General features: G+C 36.4%; 1 protein-coding gene across 23 annotated transcripts in view; it reads right to left on the reverse strand.

The window, feature by feature from the left end:
* Positions 1 to 24,624, reverse strand: part of LOC106868437 (retinoic acid receptor RXR) — a 584,509-nt gene that overhangs the window by 245,263 nt on the left and 314,622 nt on the right. For 4 of the 23 annotated variants that reach the window (XM_089361180.1, XM_089361076.1, XM_089361123.1 and 1 more), the window contains exon 2: positions 12,975 to 13,079. The exons of the other annotated variants lie outside the window; for them this stretch is intronic. The gene's annotated coding sequence lies outside the window, so the exon portion shown is untranslated. The remainder of the gene's footprint in view (positions 1 to 12,974; positions 13,080 to 24,624) is intronic. 23 annotated transcript variants of the gene reach the window in all.

Genomic DNA, 24,624 nt, shown 5'->3' on the forward strand with positions numbered 1-24,624 from the left:
AAGATTGGCTGAATTATTAATATTTTCATCAGAACAGGAAACAGAGTGACAGACAATTACAGACAGATAGTCAAAGCAAGAAAGAGACAGACAGACAGAGATGAGACAAAATGAAGTAGTATATGTGTGTGTGTGTGTGGGGGTAAAAAAATGGAATGTAGGAAAGAGAGAGATCAAACAATGTTTTTCCATAAAATAATTATATATGCTGTATGTAATATGTATGTGGATGTGCACATGCTCTAAGTGATGTTGATATATATTTTTAATGTAAGTAAATTACTTTGAGGCAGTCGTTCATCACATTTTTCATTCCCCGACTCTTTACCTACCACTTAGGCTAATGCAAGATACCTATACATATGTATGCACATGTGTGTGTGTGCATGTATGTGTAAGTAATGCCTTCCACTAGCCAACCAATATCTTATGTGTAAAAATTTAGTAGATGGAAACTGTATAGAAGCCTGTCATTTGTGTACCTGTATTTCCATATACTTTCACATTCACACTGTTTTAAAGAAAGCATTTATGCTTGTTTATGTAAAAACCAGTGGAATTAAAATTCCTTACTTGAAAAACAAGAGATGGTTGGCAAAAATAAGGGGCATTGGGCTATGAAGTATTGCCTCAATGAGTCTCATTCAATCAATGCCAGCATCGTAAAAGTGGACATGAAGATTAAAATGTTGATGAGGTAGATGATACACAACACACACACACACACGTGTGTTGAAGATATGTCTGTGTGTGTACATAAGTATTATAGAAATTTAATTAAATTATGTATACATACACATATACACACAGATATATAGATGTGTGTGCGCATGTATATATATATATATATATATATATATATATATAAACGTCTAGTTAGAATAGAGGCAGCTGACGAAGGATTAATTCCAAGTGGCTATCTGTTTTCCTATGTGTTCGTTCCGTGGTCTGTAGTTCATTGTTCTAACGTCCTGTACCCTGATACGCATCTATATACACATGTAGATGTAAGTATGTACATATATGGGTGTATACATGCATATATGTTCTTTGTATTATATATATATATATATATATACATCCTCATTGGGTCTTGAGCCTCATGGAGATGACGACATGTGACCAAGACTTTTGGCAATTTGCTGTGCTTGAGAAGACATGTCAATTGTAGTTGCGGCCAGTGCTGGTGATACGTGAAAGGCACCCACTACAATCTCTGGAATGGTTGGCATTAAGAAGGACATCTAGCTATGGAAACTAAGCCAAAACAGACTGTAGCTCTTTGACTTACCAGCCCCAGTTAAATCATCTTACCCATGTCAGCAAGGAAAACGGACACTAAATAATGAAAATGATGATGCATATATAAAATTATAAGCTCATACTCTAAGCTTTCAAAAAAAAAAAAAAAAAAAAACAACACTAAGCAAGTCTGCTGCTACCTATACTATACCTTCTGCACACCTGAAGCTATGGAAGTGGTGATATTTTGTTGTTACAACTGTGGCACCCTCACTACCACAATGAATTGGTTGTTCACAGTATTTTGTAAAAGTTTCAAACCCTCAGTAACCAATGAAGATTATGAGTGACTGCATTTCAACAAGGGATGCAATTAGATGGAGAGTTGGAGCAGAGAACTGAACCTGCTCTTAAGTATACTACATCTGCCATGCAAATGAAACTACAGAAGTATGAATATTTCATTATTTCAGATAATACAGAATACTCCATCTTCTGCAAAGAGACTATTTGACTCTTAGTTGATTCTTAAGTTTTACTTGCTAGACACAGAAGCGAGACAAGTGAAAATTCTTTTCTATTATTTTGTATAATTTTTTAAAGTGAGAATGAGCTGCACACACATCAGACTCACTTTCTCATCACTGATAACATATAACTGAGTACAACCAGTTGCATGGTTGAAGTGACTAAACTGGCAAACCTATTAATTTTTGCTTAGTGAGTTTTTGGACACTTGCAAGACGAAAAACAAGTTCTGTAAAAGGGCAGGTGAATTCAAGGAAGTTAATGGCCCTCCAACAATGGGCACATATGCATATTAAATCTGTGTATAGCTGTGGCATAGCTTTGAAGTTGATGGCAGCAGCTGGCGCAGGTAACAACATACTGTCATGCAGCGCTAAATGCCTCAATGCAAGGGCAAGTATCCAGAATGATGTTTTATGATCTGGAACCATATCTAATTAGAAGGCACTGCAAGGTCTGGAAACCCCTGCTGCCACATTGGTAATTTACTGCATTCTCAATATATATACATACATATGTGTGCGTGTGTAGTTACAGTGCTGCCCATACCCTTCAGACCCACAAATCTATACAGGGTTATGCAGCAGACTCAAATGTGCTTTCCCCCATAAAATCATCGACCCAGAGTGGATGGCCCCTCTAGATATACTACTGATATATATAAGGAAAATGTTTTTACTACATAGTCCCTAGAATGTCTACAGACTAAACAAAATACTTTCAGTTCTGTATTCTTTGTAACCCAACCCTGTTACTGTGAACAGGTAACCCCCAGGACTTTTCTGAATTACTATAGAAGTATGTGTTTGTGTGTCTGTATAATTATATTAGCATTTTACTTTGCTCATTTACTAAGCATATAATTATAACTATATAAGCTTTTTTTGAAAATTGCTATATAATACACTAAACCATTAAAACACTTTATCAATTTTTGTAGCAAAATTCATTATTAAATTATGTTAATTTATTTGCAAATATAATTGAAAAAACTCCCCATTCCAAATGTATATTTAATTACGTTGACTTTTAATTATAACAGTCTGAAATTACACATTCATTTTCTCCTCCCCTTTGAATATATTAATTCAAAAGAGAGTTGTGGGATTGACATAAATGGTTTATAACATTGTTCCACTACCTCCGTCTTTGGGGTGTGTGTTGGGGTTGTTTTGTAGCTTTGGTAAAGAAATAAGCCTGATATTGCAAACTAAGAACATTAAACACTACCGTTTAATTTGCCGTTTAGCGACAGCTACTGACTGATACACTAAAGTAGCTAAAAAAGAAACAGGTTCTGCTACATATTTTTGCTAGGTAAATTTTAACAGCAGTTCTATAAAGAGCAGTGGGTTTAAAGCACGGAATATAGTGTTTTATGAAATAATAACAGAAAATGAGAGGTAGAATATAATAGAGTTGACGAAATATCATTGTAGCAACATCCACTGAGTACACTCCCATGTTGGTAGGAAGAACAGCAAGACTCAGTTGTACAATTTTTAACTAAAGAACTCATTTTACGAATTTCCCTTAATTCGTAAAATGAGTTTTGATGTGTCGGCTAGAGAATTTATTTTTAAAAAATGGGTGAAAGACATGATTTCATTTACAACCTTGTAACACACTTAACATTTCTTCGAAATGTCAAAACACACCTCTCTCTCTCTCTCTTTCTCTGCGACACACAAACTTGTCTTCGACGCAGTCTGTCACTAGTATCCTACGATAATTTTTTTTTGTGTTTTCACTACTATTCCTTTTTTTTTTTTTTTTTTTTGCAAAATAATTCAACCTATGCTAAAATGATGTAGAAATGGAAATAAGTACAAACAACATTTAAAAAAAAAAATCTTTTTTTTAAGGCTGCGACCTTTGATATGAAATATTCAAATAAATATAATAAATTTATTAAGTTACAAAAATATTAAAAAGAAAACAGAAAAGTTAGTTTCTAACTGTTAAAGAGAAACATCAAATTATTTTAAATGAAATGTGAATTTTAAGAAAAAAAAATTATGAAACGGTAATCATTAGAAAAAAATATAAGAAATCTTGATTGCAATATTTGAAGGAATAATAAACTGGTCTATTTCAAAAACAAAATCCAAATTCAAGACATAAAATATAATTTTTTTTCAGTTCTTTATGTATATATAAACGTTTTGGTGTAAATTTTCTTCTCGTCAATGTTATTGTTGCTGTTGTTAATTATCTTAAATTACTTTAATATTTTGATCATTAATGCATGATATAAATATATATATATATCCCATATGTATATAATTTATCATAGGAGAAAATTAGGAAAGAAAACTAACTTAAAATATGCATATGAACAAGAATGTTATCTACAGGAATAATGCTAACGACAGTCGTCACAAGCAATGTAAATAAAATGAACATTCCATCGTCGTAGCCAAAGACCACCTAGTGATGGGTCAAAGGGAGATAATAAATGACAACCCTACTAAGAGTCACGATGAAAAACTAGTAGTCATGTCAAATATAGAAATATCTTTTCAAATATATTAAAACAAAATGACAACAATAACTTCGAGATAACGAAGGAGAGCCTCTCAACGCAGTCATTCGACAGTCTAGAAATAGCAGCTAAATCACACTCTGTCGTCTTAAAAAAAAAAAGGAAGGACACATTTCCAAATTTAATCTGATATATAGAAAGATAGAATGGTCACAACTAGAATACTTGAATGATTTTCTTTCTAACTCTGGTACCACACTTTTGAAGAGATGGGAAGACGACTACGTCGACCTTTCAGTGTTCAGCACGTACTTATTTTATCGATTCCAAAAGGATGAAAGGCAAAGTCAACCTCGGCGGAATTTGAACTCAGAATGGAAAGCCGAAAGAAATGTCACTAAGCATTTTGTTCGGTGCGGTAACGATTCTGCTGGCTCGCCACCTCAGAATGCTTTAGTAATCCTTTCTGCTATAGGCACAAGGCCTGAAATTTTGGGGTTGGAGACAAGTCGATAACATCGACTCCAGTGTTTAGCTGGTATTTTTATCGACTCCGAAAGGATGAAAAGCAAAGTTAACTTCGGCAGAATTTGAACTCAGAAAGAATGCTTTAATTATAAAAACATGATACTATTTCACTTTCTGTCTAACCTATGGTTACAAAATCCACAATCTAATGTTTTACTTTCAAAGCTTAGCTTCCGTTAACTCGTCCAAAATCCACGAATGCTCGTTAAAGCCGGTTAATTTACATTGGCTTTGATAGCATTAAGAATTTGGAGTGACCAGTATTCACTTTAGTAAAACACTAAGTATATTGAACCAGCGAGGAAGCTCCTACGTGGTTACTAGATATGCTAGAAATGGAAGCCATGCTTTCCTAAAATCAAAGTCTGTTGTCTTAGAAAGGGAAGACGTGTAGCTTCGTGGTTAGGTTGTTGCACCCGCAATCGCAAGATCGTTGTTTGAAGCAAAACCCCTTCATTTCACGTTACTCCAATCCACTCAGTGGTAAATGAGTAACCCTGCGACTGACTGCCGTCCCATTTTGTGTAATGTTTTGATCTCGGTCACTCATAACGCCATGGAAACCGGGTTAATTGGACGTATGAGTCCTAACACTCGAGTACCATTGTTTCTTTTTTTTTTACTGTCTTAGAAAAGGTGAGGGCCCGCTAAGGATACGCTGGATACTGTAGTCCTAGATAAACTATACACAAAACAAAGGGAACGGCTAGAATTCCTTTGATCATAGCTCTATTCAGGATTAATCTGGGGCTAAATAATGTACCACAATCGTTTATCTCATTTCCAGTCGAGGAAATAACTAGAAATAATGTCCCAGTCCAGAGAAAGAACACATACTATAAAGCAGAGGTTTTCAAATTTTTGGGGCCACCGTCCCCTTCATGGCCACATAATACCCTCAACGCCCCACCCCCATTTTTTTATGTATAAGTAAATATTTTATATTTTACTAATTTATATATATACTATGAATCATTTGATATTTAATATAATATATAATTTGTATACAATACTATGATAATATAAATTCATAGCGTCCCTCAATCCACTGCCTTCCTCCCAATGCCTCCTTTTTCTCTACCTCCGACCATCCACTTAGACACCAGCGCCCACCTGGACCCTCTCAACGCCCACCGGAAGGTGGTAGCACCCACTTTGAGAACCCATGCTATAAAAGATGAACTCAATATCCACGATCCAATAAATACATACGTTGTAATCCTTAAAGTTATTAAGTTGAGTTCTCTTCTACTGTGTTTATTCGACATGAAAGAAGCAGCAATCAAATCTCTCTCAAATCACATCTTCTCCCTTCTAGCCTTCATCCGTTTTTATTTCTGCTAGCTTTTATCGAACTGTCCGATTAAGGTTAACTAGCCGAAACTTCGAAGTCACCTTCACCACTGTTGTAAAATTATAATAAATATGTACTCTACAAAAAGTATTGAGTAATCCTTCAGTTTAATGTAAAATTGTTGTCATTTTAATAACACTATAAAAACAAACATCATAAATATAATATAATGTAATATAATGTAATATAATATAATAACCATATATATATAATAACCGCACACACACACACACATGGTTTGAGATTATCTGTAAGAGTGGGGCAGTCACAACTAGAAAGCCTTTGATAATAAGTCTATCTACTCGATCAGGCCTGATATCAAGTTCTCAACAAACCTCATTCATTTTAAAAACAGAAGTGATGAATAGATTACCCAACGTAAATCAAGTCTGAGAGTTTCGTGGGAAACAATTATTATATTTTATGCGCAAACATCAAAAAGAATTGTGAGAAGTTTATTCTTCGTTTTCAAATAAATGTTTGATCTCCACACGAGAACAAATTATCAGCAAAATAATAAATCAGTCTCAAAGGGTTCGTATGTCTTATAGCTTTAAGCTTAATGTAAAACAAACTTCGATATATAACTTAGAATATTGATTTCTAACATTGGAACAAACCAGAAATTTTTGTGGGAGACTACAGTTGATTAAACTGACTTCAGTACTTGACTGATAATTATTTTATCGATCCCTACTTTAAAAAAAAGTAAAAAAGGAAGAAAAAGGGGAAAATCGATTTCGTGAGAAGTTGAACTCGTAACGCAATGAAGCGTAGCTAACTTATTCAATGCATTTTGTTTAGATCTTTACTGATTCTGTACCCTTATTTTATTGTTGTTCTTAAAATTTGATAACGTTGAGATTAATTGAAAATTATAATTAACTTTAGCTTATATAGTTTCATAAGTTCAATAAGGAGTCTCAGAATTTTATATATTATATTATGTTACGAAGCGCATGTCACTCCACAACCAAGAATTAAAAATGAATTGCAGATTTGGTTCACTGAATAACATTCATTTTTCATTTCATACAATTATATTAGTTTGATAACTTTTTCCTATATTACGTTACTATTTTGAAAAAACAAAAAATGCAAACGCAGGCTCTTTATGTTCTTAGTTAAGATCCTACCGAGGGCAACTTTACCTTTCATATATAATTGACAAATCCTTGCCGACAAAATTTCAGACTCCCTATTTTAGAAACAATTATCTGAGACAAAAACAAAAAGTAACTTTATATCAGGCATATTAGAAAATTGAGCAGTAGTTTTAGAAGGTAAGTTGGACTAGAGGGGACTACATTTGATCAAATCAACATAGGTATGGCTGTATGGTAAAGAAGCTTGCTTCTCAATCATAGCACTTTGCTCAAATCCCTTCTACCGTAGCCCCGGATTGACTCAATACCCAGTGAATGGAATTTGATAAAAAGAAATTGTGCAGAAGCTAATTTTTTTTTATCCTTAATAACTCTGTAACGTGACTGCACGGTTCGATAACGACGCATAAAACCGAAAACACATCACTGGAGGTTATTGTACTGAATCAAGAAGAATTTGATGTGATTTACTTTCTTGACTGAGAAAAGCAAAAGTAAACGAGGTAGGGTAATGAACATAAATTCTATGTAGTGCTTCATTGAAAAATCAGAAGTTCCAAATCACGAATCGCATTTTATTTTTCTTCAGATGCATCTTGATCTAATTCTCTCCTATAAAATGAAGTTCTTTTTTTTCTCTCCAAGTAACAATCAGGTTGGGAGAAATTGAGAGTAAACAAGAACTTCCGAACACACACACACACACACACACACACACACACACACACACACACACACACACACACACACACACACACACACACACACACACACACACCTAATTTCGCACCATTCTATAGATTTGGACGAAGGAGTCCCTGCATAGTCTAGTCGTTCCACCTGTTAGAAATAATAGTTAACTACGCCTGTATCAAAGTAAATAAAAATCAAAACCCCCGAACAAAACCAAGGGTAAATCAGATAATTTAGATATAAATATATTGTCTTAAAAAAGACGGAGTGGTCATAGCTGGAATGCTACGGATCATAGGACAGACTTGGGACTAAACAATTACAACTTGGGTTCGCCATCAGCAATAAAGATTCTCCTACATCAAACTGACCAATGTATCTATGAGAATTGAAAATTAAATATTATTCATACAAAAAAACAAACAACAAAATTTCATTTTGAGTTCCAGTTAAATTTGTTGGAATTTAGAAAAATTTGAATTTTCTTCTTTAATTTTTGCTGTCTTATTTTGTTTATCTGGAATCAAGATTGAAAAATAAGAAAAAATAAAAAAAGTTGTCTGTCCTGTCGAAAAAGAGTTGTGTCCCTTACCACTTGTAGCTTATGTCGACAGCTTTTTTTTTGTCTTCTTTTACATTTAGTGTTGTTGACGGTGAGAATGAGTAAAGAGGAGAACTAATAGTTATATAATAAATTGAAGACAAGCGTGAGGTTTCTTTTGTAATTCCTTTGTTTTAATAAAAAATATATCTTGAAAGCATACTGTCTCCTAACTTACGGCTAACTCGAATAACTTCAAAGAGAGAGGTTATCTTAACTAATAACAGGAAATGATAACAATCTAAGTGTTTCGGTCATTGGACTGTGGCCATGCAGGGGCACCGCCTTGGAAAGTCTTATTTGAACTAATCAATCTCAATACTTATTTTTAAAAAGCCTTGGACTTATTCTATCGGTCTCTTTTGCTAAACGGCCGAGTTACAGAAACGTAAACAAAACAATACCGGTTGTCAAATGGTGATGGAGAACAGACGCGCGCGCGCGCGCGTCGCATACACAACGAGCTTCTTTTAGGTTCTGTCTACCAAGTCCACTCACAAGGCTTTGCTCAGCGCATTGGGACAACTCATCACCGCCAACTCAGCACCACCGACCCAACGCCAGGACAACTCAACATCAGGACAACGCAAAACTCGGAAAATTGATTAATAAGCAATTTATTCGTTTTATAACATTATCAGAAATTTATAAAATTTATAATACATGGCTTGAATAAAAAAAACCCCCCAAAAAACAGATCTTTTAAAAGCACTGAATTAGTTCGAAGATTCCTATATTGGAAGACCAAATTGACGTGGAAATAGTAGAAGACCTTCCCTCTTCCTCCATGAAATGTAGAATGTTTACGAGAGGACGTCGCTCGGGGAAGACCGGATAAATAACCGTGATGAAGCAGCAAATCGAAGACTCCAAACAGCTCGGAATGTAGCACTCCACAATATGGATATTCATAAATGGGCTACACAGGGTGCAAAGAAACCGAGATGCATTTTTTGAGCAACTGATTGGAGGTCATCCCCAACCCTTACCCGAAGAAGTATATGAAGGCAGATGAATTGAATTCTGCGTATTGTTTCATCTTTTTCAGAACGATCTCCCACAGAATATTTGAAAGGAATTGCATAAAACTTTCAGTAAATTTCTCATTTAAGTTTTAGCCTTGTATTAAAAATGTATAGTTTCTCAATTACTTTTGTTCGAATTAAAAAAATTATGTCACGTATTAAATTAATCCTTTTATAAATTTCTGATAATGTTATAAAACGAATAAATTATTTATTAATCAATTTTCCTGGTGTAGGAGTTGAGTTGTCCTGCACCCTTTGGTCAGTCCAAAGCAAGATCGAAGACACTTGCCCAAGAATTGAACCCGGAACCATGTAGTTGGGAAGCAAACTTCTTACCACACAGCCATGTATGATCCGTAAAATTTCTCAACGAAATCGTCTACATTTATTTCAACTAAGTTTTAGGTTCACGTTTTTCTGGAGCGAGTTGTAAAAAGTTTTACGTTCAACTGAATTTATGAAAACGGGACTTAAATGTGAAAGGGGTAAAAGGTGGGAGAAAAAAACCCTACACAGATTGTTTTAAAGGATTTTATCTTTCTCATCTTAAATCTTATAGGGCTTCTAGCTTTGATGGTGGATGTCATCCCTAGTATACTTGCAAGGCTATATATATATATATATATATATATATATATATATATATATATATAGAGAGAGAGAGAGAGAGAGAGAGAGAGAGAGGATACGAGGAGTTTTCGCCAGGATGACTTAAACTAATAGGTATGCGTTCTGAGCGCTCAAATAGGTGGGCCACCAAAATTCCAGTTTGAACAGCAGTTGAAGTTGTAATTGCATGATTGTCTTGTTTAAACTGGCTGGACATAATGAACTACCACAAATATCATTCATTGATGAGGAACTTTCTTCCATTGACTAACTTACATCTCTCCGATGACGAGATACCCAACTTGCAGAGTCTTCGCTCGAAACGATGCCCCAAATAGCTGGGATATCCCAGGAAAAGCTGACAGTGACTAATTTTTTACTATTTTAAAAATATGTTTTACTACTTTTTATCATTCGTTATGTAGCTAAATTTAAATTGAATTAAATGAAATTAAATGTTCTGCCTAATTGTTTGCCTTTCCTCACTACTTATATTATAATGGGGGAGGCCGGTTTATGGGGTTACTTGAAAATATTTTGAAGAGGTCTTAGGCCAACAGGTTTGGGGTGTGACGATACGCCGTAAGGCCAAACCACTTATGGATGAGAAACCCAGGGTAACCCCATAAACCGGCCTCCCCCATTATAATATTAACTACTCTACATCTAAGAATGTGCTTCTTTTCCGGATTTAAGTTATTCCACAAACGATATGAGTGTGTGTGTATATATATATATATAAAGCAAGAAATAATATTTGTCTCTTCTAAGAGAAACAAAAGGGTTTATAGGACTGCAAAAGAAGTGCTCAAATATAAATGAGATAAAGATAAAGAAGCGTTGGTTATAGAACAAACATTAAATTTGGGTCAACGGCTTTACATACAACACCACCCCTCAGGCATTTAATCATATATAAAAATCCCCATGGTTCTCAAACACGTAAAAATAATACATATACATAAAATCACAGAAGGTAAAAGTATATAGTCGAATAAAATACAAATAGAACGGCCTATCAAAAATGTTAAATATAAATGGCTAAAAATTCAAAAACTGCCAAAAAATCCTAATAGACAAATATAAAATTAGTAAAGGTAAAAATAAAAATAAATATCCACCGACTAAAAAAGTTTTATCAGATGATCAAAATATAAAAGAAAAATAAAAAAAAAATTTTCTTATATATATTTGAAAAAATATTTGAAAAAACTCTTTTACTTCCCTCATACAAGTACATCCAAAGTTCATAAGTAAACAAACTTCCACAGGTCAAATTCACATACATCTTGAAAAAAGTCTTTTACTCCCTCCACACAAGTATGTCCAAAAGTTCATAATGAGCAGACTTCACAGGTCAAATTCAACATTCACATATATCTGTGGCCATTTCGGGGTCTCACCACCGCAGTTTATTTGCACTAAGGTGCAACACGGCGATGACCCCCTCATCAGGATAAACAGGAATTTGTATGAGGGAAGTAAAAGACTTTTTTCAAATATTTTTAAGAAAATATTTTAAAAAAATATTTTAATCATCTGATAAAACTTTTTTAGTCGGTGGATATTTATTTTTATTTTTACCTTTGCTAATTTTATATTTGTCTATTAGGTTTTTTTGGTAGTTTTTGAATTCTTAGCCGTTTATGTTTAACATTTTTGATAGGCCGTTCTTTTTGCATTTTATTCGATTATATACTTTTACCTTCTGTGATTTTATGTATATGTATCATTTTTGGGGACCATGGTGATTTTTATATGATTAAATGTTTGAGAGGTGATGTTGTATGTAAAGTCGTTGACTCAAATTTAATGTTTGTTCTATAACCAACGCTTCTTTATATATATACATATACATACATACATATATATATATGTATGTATGTATATTAGATAAAGATAGCTATGGCTGGTCTATGGGGTTACCCAGGGTTTCACGTCCATAAAGCGCTTAGTTTTACAGCCTCTCTTCAGACCCTAATGGCCGGTCTATGGGTAACCCCATAGACTGGTCATAACTATCTTTATCTAATTACTCTATAACTCAGAGTGTACTTCTCTTTCGGATTCAATATTTACTGACGAAATATATATATATATATATATATATATATATATATATATATATATATATATAATCAGCTGTCATATAATGGGAAGGATGTATGAATCTGGATATATATTTCCCTGCAGAACTGAACGCGAAAGTTTTTTTTTTTGCACGAGAGTTCCGGACCCCAGTAATGAACTCATTTGCATACACCCAATCAGAGCAGCGCCACATTTATCCTTTCCTCCTTTCTAGTCCGCACCGTGCATTCCTTACTCTTTCCCTCTCTTCTGGCAGACAGTAACCTTTTTGTCACTATCGGAAAAAAAAAATCGCTGTCACTACAAGTACTACCGTCTCTCTAACTACCTGTCAGGCAAACGAATAAATATATGTAAATAATATTTCTTACATCTTGGTGTTGATCCTTCAATGTTCACTGGTTACTCCGACGTTGGCACAATAATAAACTTGCCCATACTGAATTGCTGGAGTTATTTCATTTTCCCCAGAAAATGTTTTAAAAAAGTTATAGAGGTTTAAAATTTGATCATTTTCACCCAGTCAGGACACAGAACTTGGAAGCAGTCATTCTGTGAGTGACTGCACATTTTGTCGCCAACATCCTGAAAATGCTTACATTTTTTATGTTTCCGTGAATTTTTCACGGGTCAAGTTAGTTATAATAAATAGATCTATAATTTACTACTAATAATATAATAGTATTTAGCGAAATTTTTTAGTACTCACACATTTTCGTGACTATTTTTTTCTGATCTTTTCTGTTTGGTTGCCAGCGTCAGTTTTCTGTTCGAATTGATTTCATATTCAGTGTAATGATTACACTTTTATAGGCTAATTAATGGAGTAAAAGCAATTTTCGCTATAGATCAATAAATAAAGAGTTATGAGTAATAAAGTTTAAAAATTTTGGTAATTTTAACCAATCGTAAGCCACAGACGCATTCATGTTTTTCTCATTTGAATTAACATAAACATTTATTTACATGAAAGAAAATTACCGGAGAACTTTCGTGCTAAAAATAACAGCTAAATAAGATTTATTTACATGAAAGAAAATTACCGGAGACATAACACGTGTTGTTTACAATATTGACATGTGCTATTTTGTCACGCACAAGATAGCAGCTTCCAAATCCTGACATATATACGCATATATGAGTTTCCTGCCGTGGTTTAGGTTCATATGGGACCTTGGCTAGCAGGAGGTCAAGTTTTTTCTTGAAAACATCTTCCTCTTCTCTATGAAGATCCCTTTGACATGTCTTGCTTGGGATGCTCTACCAGGAGCTTGTGATTCACTGGCATGTCTCTCAGGGTCACTGAAGCACACAAGCCACTGATCCACAACAAGGACTGGACCTTGTGGTTTACTTGTCTGAAACGTAGTTTACTCATATCAAACATCAGTTATGCTAAACACATATGATCATTTTTCTTTTTCAATTTAGAAAAATCCCAAATAATTGAAGACTCTGCAGGAATAATGCAAGCAGATAGGTAATTTCAGAAGACTAACAGTCCAGAGAAGATGGAATGCCTTTAGGCGTTAGTGCAACTCCTAGGGTGCGACTATAGTGGCGGGGATGCAAAATGGCTGACGAGAAGAGAAGCGAGTAAATAAGGAGAGACTATGAGTTCAGGTGACATTAGGCCAGCTAGCTACTGTAAAGAGTAAAGACCCCACTTCGATCATAAATAACCATAGGATTGCACCTAGAAAGTTGCCCCCCGAGGCACAAGTCCAGGCAAGGTTGTTTATGGAAGACCAGCAGTCGCCCATGCATATCAGCCTCCCCTCTCCACACCACCGATGTTATCCAAAGGAAAGGCAAAAGTCGATACAGCTTGGCACCGGTGACGTCGCAACTCATTTCTACAGATAAAGTGAACTGGAGCAATGTAAAATAAAAGTGTCTTGCTCAAGAACGCAACATACAGCCCGGTCCGGGAATCGAACTCACTACCTCATGATTGTGAGGCGAATCCCTAACCACTGAGCCATGCGCTAGCCAGCCACTGTAGTAGAAGTAGAAAAGACAACTTGAGGAGACACTACGTTTTGGGATCGAAGATTGGAGTGTATGATGGGGAACTTTAACAATCACGACTATTATTTCAAATGCAGTTTAGGATGCCTATATGTGCAGCTGTAGCATTTCCCTCGAGCAGTATACTGTTGTGGGTTACAAATAGGCTTTGTAGAGGATTAGTAGTTATTGGAAATGAAGAAATGAAGAATGTTCTGGCTCTGATGAGGAAGACTAATCTTTGGAATGCTGTATTAACTTTACTGAGGGGGGCAACTTTCTAGGATTTACGAAAACAGCAGAGGAATCACCCTGATATCGTACCATATCATAAAAAACAAAAACAGGACTCAATGAGCAATGTAGTAATAACTATTCAAAATAATGGGATGGTCATGGCTAGAATGCCTTTGGCAGGAGAACTAATCGATTAGAACAAACCTGTAGTTAAGCAACAACAACAACAACAACAACTACAGCAGCAGCAGCAGTGCCGGATTTAGGCACAGGCTAAACGAGTATACAATGTACTGGCGCCGCTAATTCGACGTTCACTTATTTGACCTCTGACATCTTACTGTTTCTCTCGTTCCTCTGTTTAAGTGTATGAAAAGAGGGTAAATGTTTCTATCAATCATATTCAATAAATAAATTGTAATTTCTCTCTCTCTCTCTCTATCTCGCTCTCTCTCTCTCTCCCTCTCTCTTTCTGTGTATGTATATATTTCTGCACGCACGCGCACGCGTTTGCTTCCTGTACCAAAGAAGTACTGTCACCCAGTGTCCAGTCAACCGCGCTAAATCTCCAGCGTCCAATCAGCTGCAGCCAATCGCCTCACTCCGATCTAAATAAGCTACAACTTAAGGTCTCACACTAAGTTATATATGTTTTCAGCTTTGGTGGGGGCCAGCTAGTGTACTTTTTTTTAACAAGAAGCCTCCAAGCTTTATAGACCTTATGGCCTCACCGAGTCTATATTTGACAATGGATAAAAAAAAAAAAAGTAAACTCCCAGCATTTCCTGGTTCTCCAACCAATCATTTACGGAATAAGGCATCCAGTTATATTCTTCAACGGGATGGCGTCAATCCGTCCATTGATATCTTATCAAAACCAAAACTTAAGATATTTCCAGTCTTTGTCAAACAGATTTTTACTTTCTCACAAGGAAATAAAAAGAACCTAAAAACCCCCCACTAAAACATCACAATCGTTTTACTAATTTACTCATCCGTAGAAAAAGAGGGACAGAACCTATCAACGTTGAAAGCTGTGCCAAATCGGGTGAGATTGATGTAATTGACGATCGGTCTGAACAACTGTAGATTGATCGATGTCTGTAAGAAGTAGGGATGGGATGGGTGGGGGTAGAAAATGTGAACAGTTTGAGAGAATTTCAGAGAACCCTGCAGCTCTGGGAAGGAAATGATTGTGGATTGTGCACTGAACTACCCAAACCACCAGACAGCATCCATGGCGGAAACACCACCATCGCCACGAAAATCACTATGACCACACCACCACTGTCGTCGTCGTCGTCGTCAGCAACAACAAATAACTCATTCGTCACAGATAATGACCAGTTTCTGTCTCTAGTTTCTGGCATATGTTTTTTTTTTGTTCGGCATTATTACACAAATCTCTCTCTCTCTCTCTCTCTCTCTCTCTCTCTCTCTCTCTCTCTCTCTCTCTCTCTCTCTCTCTCTCTCTCTCTCCCTCTCAATGCAACAAGGCAAAAGAAAGAGAACTATGTGACCTCTCTTACGCATTCATATATAGTCGTTATACAAAGTTCTCTTTGCTATGATAATTAATAAAACGGCAAGAGTAACTATTATTAAAGCTACGAGGAACAATGGATTGGCAATATCGTTAGAATATCGGAAAAAGACCCCTTGTATTTGTTCTGGTTCTTAACGTTTAAATTCCGCCAAGGTCGATTTTACCTTTTATCCCCCAATAGTCGATAAAATGAAAAACAAGGTAAGAAAGTACAATCGACTAATCCTCACTTCCAAATTTCAGTTATTTTGTCTATGTTGGAGACAGTTGTTAGCTCTACTGGTTGCTATGGTCTTTGACCTATGACCAGAATTGTTCCCACAGCGACCATTCCGTCATTTCTTATATCTGTGACTACATTATCCCATATAACCTGGGTAGCAACATCTACGGTCTACTATACTGAAGCTAAGAAATACAGTAGTAAACAATCGGCAAGTTTTAAATCAAAGGATAAGAGAAGCAAAAATTGACGCGTGTTCAAAACCCTGGGATTTGAACTCCTGGTCATATGCTAATGTTAGAAACCAACACGCTTTGGTGTTGATTTCTAAAGACACGACCATGAGTTCAAATTCCGCCGAGGTTAACTTTGTCGTTTATCCTTCTGAAGCTAATGGTATCGACTAACTCCCTCGCTCCAAAATCGCTGGCTTTGAGCCTATATTGGTTTCATATTTTGGTCAGTAATTTCGGAGGAAAGAGCGAGTCGACATCGACCCCAATGCTCGACTGGTACTTATTTTATCGACCCCAAAAGGATGAAAGGCGAAGTCGAATTCGGTGGAATTTGAACTTAGAACGTGAAGACGAACGAAATGCTGCTAAGCATTTTACCCTGTGTGCTAACGAGTCTGCCAGCTCACCGGCTTCTTTTGAGCCTATATTAAAAACAACACACAACTATAACCTTTTCATTTTCGGAAGAGGAATTATCGATTAAATCAAGTTCTTGACTAGTTGGTGTTATGAGTTGATCGATTCCCAGGAAAAGAAACAACAAAGTCAAACTCGGTGGCATTTGAACTAAGAACTTAAAACGCTATAACTAAAATACATAAAATAGCATTTTTCAGCTGCTCGAATCATTCTGTCAGTCTGGTGCCTATAGAGGAAATTCATAAACTCAAACCTAGCAAGATTGGAGGATTCATAATGATAGAAGTACTAAATTAACGTGAAACAAAATAGGAGTGGCTGTGTGGTAAGTGGCTTGCTTACGAACCACATAGTTCCGGGTTCAGTCCTACTATAGCCTCGGGCCGACCAAAACCTTTTGAGTGGATTTGGTAGACAGAAACTGAAAGAAGCCCGTCGTATATATATATATATATATATATATATATATATATATATATATATATATATATGTGTGTGTGTGTGTGTGTGTATGTTTGTGTGTCTGTGTTTGTCGGCCCAACATCGCTTGACAACCAATGATGGTGTGTTTACGTCCCCGTAACTTAGCGGTTCGGCAAAAGAGACCGATAGAATAAGTACTAGGCTTACAAAGAATAAGTCCTTGGGTCGATTTGCTCGACTAAAAGCGGTGCTCCAGCATGGCCACAGTCAAATGACTGAAACAAGTAAAAGAATAAAAGAGGAGGTAATATTAACGCAGTCATTGCACATTATCTTTAGATCTTTACAGAGAGAGATGATCATTATTTATTGGGAATTCTGATATTTCAGTAGGTTACCTAGTTATATCTATGATATATCTATCAATATACATAATGATAAGTATATTATAATTACAACTATGATATTTTTAACAATTCTGCTTGTCACTCCGTTACTTAGCCAGTCCGTAACATTTCCACGTGATTAGTTGAAGGGGGAAGGGAGAGGAATGGGAGGGAGAGGAATGGGAGGGAGAGGTGGTGGTGAGGGAAATATGTAATTTTATTTGAACTGAATCTTATTCCTTAGCCCGTCCGTAACGCTTTCACGTGATTAGTTGAAGGGAAAGGCGAAGAGCAAAAGAAAAAGGAGATAGAAAAAGGGAGAGTGTTGTGTATTAAGTCTATAAAATTGTGCATAAAGTATATAAAGTGTGTATATATAAAGTGCATTAAGTAATCATCGTATTCCAATTTCCTTCACTTTTCAATGATTAGCAGATGAGTGACTCTTTTGAAACAGCCACAACAGAGGCTACGCTTTCAGTCTTTTTTTGGATAATGTTTCAGAAATAACCCAATAAGTTTGCCATTAATTCAGTGAAATATTCACGGGTCCTGCTAGTATCTATCAATATACATATTACATTTACATTTGTATTTATGCAGTTCCTATTGTAAATGGTGAAGTATATCGTCATTGTTTACGGATTCTCGACGAGTCCATCAATGAATCTCTGATAGTAAGATTGAAAAACCGTGCAGAACAAATATATCAACAAATTTCGTCCGTAGAATACGGACTTTTCGGCGTTTCTCGACATCATTAATTGATGTAGCTGGTGCACCTCATAAGTACACAACTCTGTCACACACACATAAATCTATCTATCTATCTATCTATCTATCTATCTATCTATCTAAGTATATGTGCGTTATATATATATATATATATATATATATATATATATATATATATATATATATATATTAATATATACACGCTAGTAGCGAACAGTGAGTATGTGTGCTCAACACCATATTAGTGGATAAATATTCCTTAATCATGGGTTAACAAGGCTACTATTGGTTTAATGTCAAGAGAAATCCCTGAAAAATTATCAAGATTGTACGTGGGAACTAGGTAGTCGTTTCCATCTTAGATGAAAATATACGAAGCGACACGAGACTATGAGATTTTAGGATAAATAAATATGCAGATCATTGACGAGCTAATGCAAGGGAGACAAAAATTAGAATTTTCTTGTGAGTTATCTCCCACAATCTGTACATTGGTCTCAAACCCCATATACTCTCGTGGAGTGTCGTGTATTCTCATCCAAGATAGAGACGAGTACTAACGTTTCCACGTGACAGGCTTGATGATTGTTGAAAGATTTCCCTCGGCATAAAACCGATTGTAGCCTTGTTAATACATACACACACACATATATATATAGTAGTAGTTGGCTGCGCCTCGTGTTTCCGAGCTTGCAATCCAGTTCATTTTCCTGGGTGTTTGAACTGTAGATGGCTCCGCAATCCGAGGTTTGTATGAAACGTACATTGTCGACAAAGGATAGAAGGGGCTGGTTTGGGAAGGAGAAGGCGCTACTTTCTCTCCCGTCTCTTGAGTTCAGCTCTTGCGACTCGGGCTTTCTCGAAGTCCGCAGAACCAGTGTGCGGGGTCGATGTTGGTGTATCGTTTAAATATCATCACAATTTCGACAGCAGAAGAAGCAGTGCCCATGTCCTTCGCAGAGCTTCGTAAACCAGTGAGATTAATGCTCCTATTGAATCTTCGCATGCCATCACCGGTGGGAAAAACATGAGCAGTGAGAGAACATCAGAGACGTGACGTTCTGGTCGGTGGGTAGGGATTAATGCGAATCTATACGGCTGAATACAAGGCTAATGAGAGGAAAATACAAAAGTGCTTTAGGAATGACCGAGTGGCGGTGGCATGAGCTCTAGCAGATCCAAGGAGTAAATGAAATTGTAATAACGGTAGATAAAGTAGACAGAGGAGTCGTCGCACCTAGAGCATGGCTGAGAATGAGTTTATTGTGAGTTCTTGGATGGTCCGCTTTTAGACGCAGTCTACGATGTCTGTGTGTGCAGTAACAGCAGCAACGGCGGAGGCAGCAGTAGCAGTGGCGGAGGCAGCAGCAGCAGCAGCGGTAGAAGCAGTAGTAGCAGTGGAGGAGACAACAGCAGCTTCTCCATTTCGGATGTGAGAACACTACTCTCCTATGAATCTCACGTAAGTTCATTGTTGAGAGCTGAAGAGCCTTCCAGTTCGTTGGGATGCAGTCCTAGCCGTATTAATGATGTTCTTTCTGTAGGAGAGATCCTTAGTGATAGTAGGGCCTAACATTGGGCGCGACTGTGAGAGATGTAGGTGCGTGCTGCTGATGCTTAGGGGTTAAGGTATAATGTCACTTTATTGAACTGAATAGCTTTTGTGTTTTGCATTTGAAAGAGAGAAGCTTGGCAAGACCCCATTTGGTACCGATCGACAGTCGATTAAATTGATCCTAGTACCTCATTGGTTCTTCAGTTTATCAGCTCTAGAATGATGAAAGGCAAAACTGAGCCCGGCGAAATTTGAACTAACAACGTAAAAAAGCCGAAACAAATACTGTAAGACTTTTTGTCCGACTCTACTGAATCGTCTAATCTACGTTCCTGTAACAATAGTCTGTAATTCAGGCACAAGGAAAGAGATTAATTGATAAACACCGACCCAATTACCTGATCGGTATTTAGTTTTATAACGTAAAAAGTCGCAATGCATTTCGTTCGGCTCTAATGATTCTGCCAACTCACTGATAATGAAGTAAACTCTAGGATCCGAAGAAACAAATTGTTGTTTGAATCGACAATTAATGAGAATAAACGGTATCAATCCTCTCTAATATATCGCTGGTGCTTATCGATGCATGCACGTATGCGTGCGAGTGTGTGTGTATATGTAAGTCTTTCCTTCTTTATATCTATTAGCATTCTTTCTCCTTTTGAAGGAACTTGTTTCTAAACGAAACAAAAGCTTCATCATTTGAATCTAGATAACAATAACAATGATTGTTACATATCGAACTTTAAATAAGTCTTGCATATTTTTACTGCTCCACTTATGACAGATTGTATCTGTAAAGTTCGCGTTAGTCTGTCTGTTTCCTTGCTCGAAAATCTTAGCTTCTCCAAGTTGTGGCTTAGGTATTTAGTAACATAACCTATTTCTATTTCGGAGTTACAAGAATGTAAACACACCAACATGGTTATCCAGCGTTAGTGGTGGTGGTGGGGGTCAGGCACAAACACACACACACGACGAGTTTCTTTCAGTTTCCGCCAATCACATTCATTCATAAGGCTTTGGTCGTCCCAGGGCTTATAGTAGAAAACACTTGAGCAAAGCGCTACGCAGTGAGACTGTACTTGGAACCATGTAGTTGGGAAGCAAACGTCTCATCACACAGCTGCAACTGCGCCTATAAACTCGAATCGAGTCACCATGCGGAAACCCGGGATTGAACGTTCTCCCAGCTGAGCTATTGTACTTACTGAATTTGATTCTTTCCATCACTTTGTTTTCCTTCTTTTGCTTAGTTGTCTTGGTATTAAGTGAAATGACGTCTAAATTGTTGTCCACGTGATATATAAATAGCCTCAATGAAATAGAGGAAGGAAAACGAAAGTGGAATTATGAAAACAGAAAGGAAAAGAAAGTGCGTTCATTATTGATGACCGGTTGTGATGGTTATGGCGGTGGTGGTGGTGGTAGGGGGGGGGGGGAGAGAGAGAAAAGGACGGAAATGACTAACTTAAATGAATAACTGAGTAAATAAATAAATGAAAATAATAAAATAAAATAAATAGATGACCATATGAATGAATCTACCTATCGACCTTACACCTATCTCATTTAACTCTTCTTCACACACACACACACTTCTTCACAGCATCCTACTTTCACTTTCTCTGTCTTCCTCCATTCTCTTTACCTTCATCTTCTATTTATAGCTCTGTCCCTTCCACCACTCTACTTCACACATACATACACATCAATTTCTCACAACCTATCTTTCTTTCTTTCTTTCTTTCTTTCTCACTCTCACACACACACTCTCTCTCTCTCTCTCTCTCTCTCTCTCTCTCTCTCTCTCTCTCTCTCTCTCTCTCTCTCCTCCTAAATCTTGGTTACTCTTTTAGCCTGGCTACACTGAAACATTATTGATTTCACTGCTTCAGTTATACCGAAAAACACCAGTCAACAATAGACAAATAATAATAACAATAATAATAATAATAATAATAATAATAATAATAATAATAATAATAATAATAATAATAATAATAACAAAAACTAATTAATGATCGTTTCTGAAAGATGGATTAGAAACAGCAAGAGCACAAGTCTCTTTAGTCGTTACTTACTTTCAATTCTATTTTGTTCAGTTAATCTTTTCTAGTGAAAACAGATTTTGTGTGTGTGCGTGTGTGTGTGTGTGTGTGATCATGTGTAAGAAGTGGTTGTTGTTGTTATTGTTGTTTAGGGACAAAATGAGAAATCCGAGGAAACTGGCGATGGCCTGTATCAGCAATGACCGTAAATGGTGAAGAGTTATTAGTTTCCAGACCATGCCATTCGTGTACTTGAGAAAGAGAGAGGGGGGAGGGAGGTGGAGAGACATGGGGAAGAGAGAGGGGAGAGAGAAGTGCTGTCGTTTTGACTGTAAGCTACTAAAATGGTTGAGTTTAGCCTCGGGTCAGGCTTCGACTGAGCACATGTGTGAATGATGAAAGACGTTCCAACTTTAATCACCTTGTTTCTGAATGTCTACGTAAGATTGCGTTACCTATGTGTCCTTCCTTTTTCTAGAAAGACAAAAGGTTGTGATCTAAGGGATATTTGGCTGTCATTTCTAGCAGAGTGAGAAACCACATACGGGTTCTCTCATAGCTTGTAGAGTATGATCACTGTAACCGTTGAAACTTTACTCGGATTACAATACCCTGCAAGATTTTTGGAAGAAATACAAATTATCCTCATTCTTAAGATTAAACATTAGCATAAATAGTAAGTCTAACTTCGAACTTGAAACTAGCAGTATAAATAAGGTGGTTATATAAAGTGTTAGTATATAATTATTTTGCTATGGCAAATTCAACTGACAATAAAATAATATTACATATCAAATAGGATTTTGAAGGAAGGAATATTCAAAATACCATTCAATGCAGAAAGGGAACACAACGTTCTATAAACCTAATTGTCTTTCATACAAGTGATTGTGTATAACGAGTGCGCACATACAAATGAGTCTGTACGTTGTGTGCATTTATACAAGTGGATCTGTGATGTATACATCTATAAAAATGATAGCGAGTGCGTATATCATTATCTGTTATCACGTGCTTATTTTATGAAAGTTAAGATGTGATGTAAGTAGTTCGTAGTAGAAAGTTCTTACTGTAGGAGCAGCAACTGCGAAAAATGTTTTGCTGTATTTAATTATATTAATTTTACTTTCGGAGTTCAGAAGTCGTGAGGGTTACTTTATTTATTTATTTTATATATTCTTGCTGGGTCTGGTAGAAAGAGATCGAGCTCGTGACTTTCACAGGCCTTCCATAACCGATAAGACTGATACCATTTATGTTCCTCTAGAACTATCGCGAGTCAACACCTGCGGAAAAGATACGAGCAGGTAGGGAAACTTAGAGAGGCGACATTCTAGAAGTGTCATCTCACATCTATAAAATAAGTATTCGTCAATCCAATTTCCAGACGAGCAGCATTGTAGGATGGAAGGAGGAAGAAAAAAGAAAGGATGAAAGGACAGGATGTAGCATTTACTTAAACCCTTTGCTCCCTACGAAACATAAGCTGTCGACGACTTTTCTCCGCTGTTTTCATCTCTCGGGTGTCTTTTCAGCTTTGCCTATGAAGGACTTTCTCTCCCAGGTTTTGTTGGCTTTGAATTATCATTTATGCTTCTGTAAACTTTGCTGTTTTCTAGGTGTGTTGGCCCTCTGGGAAGAAGTGGTCCGTATTTGTCTGGCCTTCATCTTTTAACCTATCTAGCAGGGGGAGTGTTCTACTTGGAGTTTTCTCTGCTGGTGTAGCTCTCGGAGTCATTGAAGCACATAAGACACCATACCGCAAGAAGTACGGGACACTGTTGTAAAATGGGTGTAGTAATTAGTACAGAACTTTTTGAGGTGTTTGTTCACAATAAGGGTGATGAAAGAGCAGAGACGAATAGTCCGGAAAGCTTGAGTAGGAGTGTCATGAGCCTCCCTGTCATCTCTAAGTACCTCAGGCGGTAGAAAAGACAAACAGAAGAGACAGTACAATTGCAGACCAGACGTTGGAGCTAATGAATCAGGCTGCTCTTTTCAGCAAGCCGTGCAGAGCGTGTTCCATCCTTCCATGGGTCTATGTAAAAAGGACCCATCCTCTACTTGGGTTAATTCAATAAATCTACTTTCTCTTGCACAAATTCATGGCTTATGATGAATACAGCAATTGAAATTGAGCGGTGAAAGTACTTAAAGGTTCCAGCACAAGACATTTTGTCTCTGGTCAAGCTTTCTTCAGCTTTCGTCAAGTATAACTCCAATTCTTCCAAGTGTTATTGTTTTTGAATATTTGTTAAGGCATTGCCCCGCGCGCTCAACCCGAGACGTCGAAAGCAATAACAAAATTTTTTCTATCATCCTTGCAAATACACAATTTATTAACAAATTTTATTCAAAACATTCCATTTTGGGAATTTTATTTCAAAATTCTAAAAGCATCCGCAAGGAAAGTATGTATGTATGTATGTATGTATGTATGTATGTATGTATGTATGTATAGATAGATAGATAGATAGATAGTAATTATATATATATATAAATATATATATATATATATATATATATATATATATATA

This window comes from Octopus bimaculoides, chromosome 1 (genome assembly GCF_046866305.1).
Source record: "Octopus bimaculoides isolate indiv1 chromosome 1, ASM4686630v1, whole genome shotgun sequence".
Lineage (NCBI taxonomy): Eukaryota > Metazoa > Mollusca > Cephalopoda > Octopoda > Octopodidae > Octopus > Octopus bimaculoides.